The sequence below is a fragment of the Pseudorca crassidens genome, chromosome 5 (genome assembly GCF_039906515.1).
Source record: "Pseudorca crassidens isolate mPseCra1 chromosome 5, mPseCra1.hap1, whole genome shotgun sequence".
Lineage (NCBI taxonomy): Eukaryota > Metazoa > Chordata > Mammalia > Artiodactyla > Delphinidae > Pseudorca > Pseudorca crassidens.
Window position 1 is genome coordinate 143,749,785 of NC_090300.1, and position 6,000 is coordinate 143,755,784.

Below are 6,000 nucleotides of genomic sequence, written 5' to 3' on the forward strand. Positions count from 1 at the left end.
TGATGAAGGCCCAGATATATTTAAACAAATGTTCCTCAAAGCCTTGAGTCATAAAATGCTACCCAGGGAGACCACACCTGCCCATGCTTCCAAGGGTCTTTGACCCTGGTTATGCTGTCAGATTCCAAGCCTGCCCTATGGAGTCAAGGATCTTTCATCATTTACTTACGAGTAGGACTCAAGTCATAATGTAAACACATTGAAGATAGTTGGAGAGGTCCAATAAAAGCACTTCCTTTGCTCTATGTGGCCCTGTTCTTGGAAACCAATTAGGGGCATTAAAGCTGCGTTGCCAGTTCCTAGGCGGTGATGACCTCAAGGTGAATGGAGGCTGCTGAGGATACAGGAGATGCTGTGTCAGCATCTGGGCCTGCCATTTAAGTGAGTATGATGCCCTTGGGGAAGAACACGTGTCCTGTCCAAAGAGGGAGGAAAATCCTCTCTGTGGAACAGTTGAGAACATGGAGTTCAGAGACGAGAGGACTAGGTGAGCGGCAAGACAGGAGGGAGGGTTCAAGGGCACATAGGATGGGATAGATGGCGGTTCAGCAGGCCTGTGAAGGATGTGTGTGTCTGAGAAGCTGTCACCATCCATAGAGCTGACAGGGTAGGAGAGGTGGCCAGCCCCGTATGGAGAGGGTCTCTGACAGTCGCTGGGCCACAGGTAGAGGGACACAGCCAAGCCCTGGAAAGCTGGCAGGGAGGGAGTCAGGTGACAAAGAGGCCACCTCCCCACTCTTCTGCTCACCAAGCCCATCCAGAGCTAGGGGTCCAGGGAGCCCACTGACGGTGTCCACATGGGATGGAGAAGGGCAAGGGCGGCCAATGGATGGGAGAGGCAGGGAGAAGACACCCAGCCAGGAGGGTTTGGCAACATTTAGGAAACAAATCAAGGCATGGAGACATGCCTTGTGCTCGTGACATCACGGGGAAAGATGTTTTGACTTGTAGGGTTCTGCTTTTTCCTCTCCTTGGGATGAATCCATTTACCAAAAGAGGACACACATGGGGGGAAAGGAATTTGGCTGCGTTGAACTTGAGTAGGTCATGTCTTTGGTGACACATCAGTAGAACAAAGGGATTGAATTGTGGACCCCTGAAGTCCCTTCTGGTGCTTACCCTCGTGGAGATGTTCACACACAGACACACATGCACACATACACACCCTGCCCTGTCTTCACCTGACATGGCCCAGTTCTTAGGCCCGAGGCTGCCCTGCTCTGAGTGCGTGCAGGCCTCCCTCATCCCTGCAGCCTTTGGAGGGAGCTGCATTCCCCTGAAGATGGTAAATATTTAATTCTCACCCTGCACAGCCTGTAAATCATGCCACAGGCCACGGCCTCGGATAAGACTCACTCTCCAACATTTATGAAGCAGGTGCCCTGGTTTCTCAGCCTGGAAAATGCAGAGTTTGGGGTAGCAGGCTGGGTCTTGAGCCGAAACAACCCCACAACTGTCTTCCTTCTTTTGTTGAGTGAGACGTTATTTCTAATACTACATTGAGATTCAGAACCCTGCGGGCTGGTGGGAAGATTTGTGAGAATCATTGCTCAACCAATGGCTTCAGAATGAGAGGTTCATGCTTGGCCTCGTAATCATACTGTGTTGACAAAGCAGAAGTTTTATAAAATTCCAGTAAAGTCTATGGGGAAAATGTAGTACAGAATGTATTGATTACATTTCTCTACAGAAACCTTAAGAATGTGGGATGTTTCACAGAGTAACTTAATTTGGGAACTCTTGGTAATAACTGCTTCAATTTCATGGCTAATAAAGTCTGTGGTCATTCAAATCATAGCATATTATTGTCTAAATCAAAAACCAATTTTAAAAATTCCAGTTGATCTAGTTTTGTTTGTTTTCCTCAGAATGTACAAATTGGACTGAAATAAAGGAAATGCAGTCAGCACGAAGGCTTATATCATGGCAGCAGTCTCTTCACAGTTGTGTGGTGTGCATGCGTGCATGTGTGTGTGTTTGTGCATGTGTTTGTGTGATGTGTATGTATGTGTGGGTGTATATGGTAGTATATATATGAGTGTGTGTGCATGTGTGTGTAAAGAGCAAAGTTAAGGGGAGAGACACTAGTTTTGTGTCTACCACAGGGGCCAACAAACTCTAGCCCATGAGTCAAACTCAGCTGTTGCTTAGTTTTATAAGGCCCGTGAACTAAGAACGGTTTTTACATTTTTAAGTGGTTGAAGAAAATTGAAAGAAGAATAATATTTCATGACACGTGAAAATTATGTTAAATTCAAACGTCAGTGTCCACAAGTAAGATTTTTTTGGAACCCAGTCGATATTTACATGTTTTCTGTGGTTACTTTCAGGGCTGATGGCAGAGTTGAACCATTGAGACCATTTGGCCCACAAAGCCTGAGACAGTCACTATGTGGCCCTTTGCAGAAGTGTGCCCACCTGCCTCACGCACACTCACAGTTTCATGGGTTGTTTCCCTTAATCCTCGCTCAGTCCTGTGCGGTTCCAATGAACAAAGTGAGCTCATAAGCTGTGGTCACAGAGCAACACGTACACCTTCTGACCCCAGGCCTTTCGGACTTCTAGGCTGCTGCTCTGCCTGTGCAGGGCAACATCTCGCCCGCATCTCCACCACTCTTAGGACGAAATCTAAAATCCTGCCAAGGCCTCCAGGAATCAGCTGGGTGTATCCCCAACCCTCCCTGGCCAGACGCCACTCTGTACAAATCCCACTGTGGTCTCCGAAGCGCGGAAGGTTCCCCTGGCGTCTGTGGTCCTGCCTGGATCACTCCCTCCTCCTCCCTTCACTTTGTCCGACTCTGGCTGATTCTTCAGATTCTCCTTGCTGAAGCCTTCTGGATGCTTCTGTACTCTGTCAGTTAGCCACTCTTCCTGCTGTGGTTCCGGGTGGGAGCTGCTCGCACAGAAAGAGGCCCGTGAAGGGCCAGAGGCAATGTGCGTGGAAGGGTGGTGTGCGGCCCCCCGTGCCCTTGGAGCCGCTCCCCCGTGCCCCTGGAGCCGCTCCCCCCGTGCCCTTGGAGCCGCTCTCCCCGTGCCCTTGGAGCCGCCCCCCGTGCCCTTGGAGCCGCTCCCCGTGCCCTTGGAGCCGCCCCCCGTGCCCTTGGAGCCGCCCCCCGTGCCCTTGGAGCCGCTCCCCCCGTGCCCTTGGAGCCGCTCCCCCCGTGCCCTTGGAGCCGCTCCCCGTGCCCTTGGAGCCGCCCCCCGTGCCCTTGGAGCCGCTCCCCGTGCCCTTGGAGCTCACACCTGCGGAGGCTGGCCTGCTGCCTGCTGGATCTGCAGCCCCTCCAGCACTGTCGTGACCTTTTCCTTGGCTTCTCTGGGTCCTGGCAGGTGTGTGTGGCTCTGGGGGAAGGGTGCCAGCTTCTGCAGGGTGCCTGCGTCACTGGGGGTGGGTGAGCTGAGAGAAAGGCAGGCGGCCGTGTATCTCCCGGGGTTCAGGTTTGCGTGGCTGCTGACTGTTGCTGCACACTCCACTCTTCTACTGGGGCCTGATTGCAGGGACCACGCTTGCGGTGGACTTCTCAGCTTCCCTTCGCAGGCCCTGGTTAGTGACTCTTTTCTGACCATCTAACCCTCCGCTTCTGGACCTTTTCTTCCCCGGCATCTCCTGTGATGTGGGAGGTGGAATTCTGATAATTAATCCCTTACTCTGTATCACTCGGAACTTTCTGCTTCCCTAATGGAACTCTGACTCCCTCCCTGCTGGGTTAATGCTTCCATGCTGCTAATATGTCACTTTAGGCGTTTCCTTCATTGCATTAGTGACGTAATTGTGTAATTAATTACTGACTGCCTACTTTCGCATTAAATTCCGTGAAGGTGGGCGGGCTTCTCATCCACCTGCTCCCCCATGGCCCTGGCGCTGTGTTGGGGCAGGTGCATTCCGCGTGGTCTATAACTGTTTGCAGAATGAACGATTTATTCCAGAACCAGAAAGGGAACATGGAAATTGGTTTTGCTCTTAGGCTGTGGTTCACATTATTTTCAGAACCTCCAGGCTGTCAAGACCCATTGACCAAAACACACGTTAGTGGCCACTCTCCCCTCCTTGGCTCACCTGGTTCCACAGTGTCTCCAGCCAAGGGGACACAAGCTGAGGCTCAAAGACTCACAGTTAAGGTAATCATCACGATTTAAAAACATTTGGGGGGGGTTGTTGCAGAGTTAGATTTTCCCTTTTTGGAGCTTAGAAGCCCCCAGAAACATGATGCAGAGGAAACACTCTGCAAAGAAGCGACTGGGCTTGCAGCCAACTTGCCCTGTGACCTCCTCTGAGTCATGGCATCTTTGGTCAAAGGTGTGGCCCTTCTTCTGGTGTAGGTGTAATGCTTGAACTTCTTAGTGATTGACAGTCCTGGTGACTTTCAGTTGAGGGCGCGTTCCTAGATGTCCTACAATACTTGGGAGAAGCCTGAAAAATTTCAAATGTCCCATCGGACATCTACATAAGTGATAACTTTGTTTACTTGAGCCTATATTTCACTATAAATATTTCACAATAAAAAATCATAAAGTATATGTATCATGTGTGTAAGGTACATCTAATTTTCTATGAATGAAGCTACCTTGAAAATCAAGGGAAAGTTAAAGTTGGTTTTGGGAGGAGCTTCCTCAAGACTTGTTTGCCATTTTGGAAAACTGCATCACCGATAGCACTGCGACTTAGAGTATCTGAGCTGCTATTACAGCGTACTGGGATCCATCTGGATTTATAGCTGCTGCGTCCCCGGTAATTCTTATTGTAGATTCAGGGATTTGATTACTTCATATGTCTTCTGGTGTTGTCCTACTGGGTGTTATTTTTGCTGTCTTATAAATGACTTCCCTTTTATATCTCCTTTACTTTTTTTTTTTTTTTTTTTTTTGCGGTACGCGGGCCTCTCACTGTTGTGGCCTCTCCCGCAGCGGAGCACAGGCTCCGGATGCGCAGGCTCAGCGGCCATGGCTCACGGGCCCAGCTGCTCCGCGGCATGTGGGATCCTCCCGAACCGGGGCACGAATCCGTGTCCCCTGCATCGGCAGGTGGAGTCTCAACCACTGCGCCACCAGGGAAGCCCTCTCCTTTACTTTTTAAAAAATTTATTTTATTAAAGGTAGTTGATTTACAATGTTGTGTTAATTTCTGCTGTACAGTAAAGTGATTCAGTTATATCTATATATATGCATTCTTTTTCATATTCTTTTCCATTATGGTTTATCACAAGATGTTGAATGTAGTCCCCTGTGCTCTACAGTAGGACCTTGTTGCTTATCCATCCTATATACACTAGTTGGCATCTGCTGACCCAACCTCCCAGTCCATCCTACCCCTTCCCCTACCAACCCCCCCAACCACAAGTCTGTTCTCTTCGTCTGTTTCTGTTTCATAGATAGGTCCATTTGTGTCATATTTTAGATTCCACAGATAAGTGATATCCTATGGTATTTGTCTTTCCCTTTCTGACTTACTTCACTTAGTGTGATTATCTCTAGGTCCATCCATGCTGCTGCAAATGGCATTATTTCATTTTTCTTTATGGCTGAGTAGTATTCCATTGTATATATGTACCACATATTCTTTTTTTAAAATTTCATTTAATTTATTTTTTTAAACAGCAGGTTCTTATTAGTACCACGTATTCTTTATCCATTCATCTGTTGATGAACATTTAGGTTGTTTCCATATTTTGGCTATTGTGAATAGTGTTGCTATTCTATGAACATAGGGGTGCATGTATCTTTTCGAATTATAGTTTTGTCTGGATAAATGCCCAGGAGTGGGATTGCTGGATCATATGGCAACTCTATTTTTAGCTTTTTGAGGAACCTCCATACTGGTTTCCATAGTGATTGCACCAATTGACATTCCCACTAGCAGTGCAGGAGGGTTCCCTTTTCTCCACAACCTCTCCAGCATTTGTTATTTGTAGACTTCTTAATGATGGCCTTTCTGACCTGTGTGAGGTGGTATCTCATTGTAGTTTTGATTTGCATTTTTCTAATAATTAGTGTATACCTCCT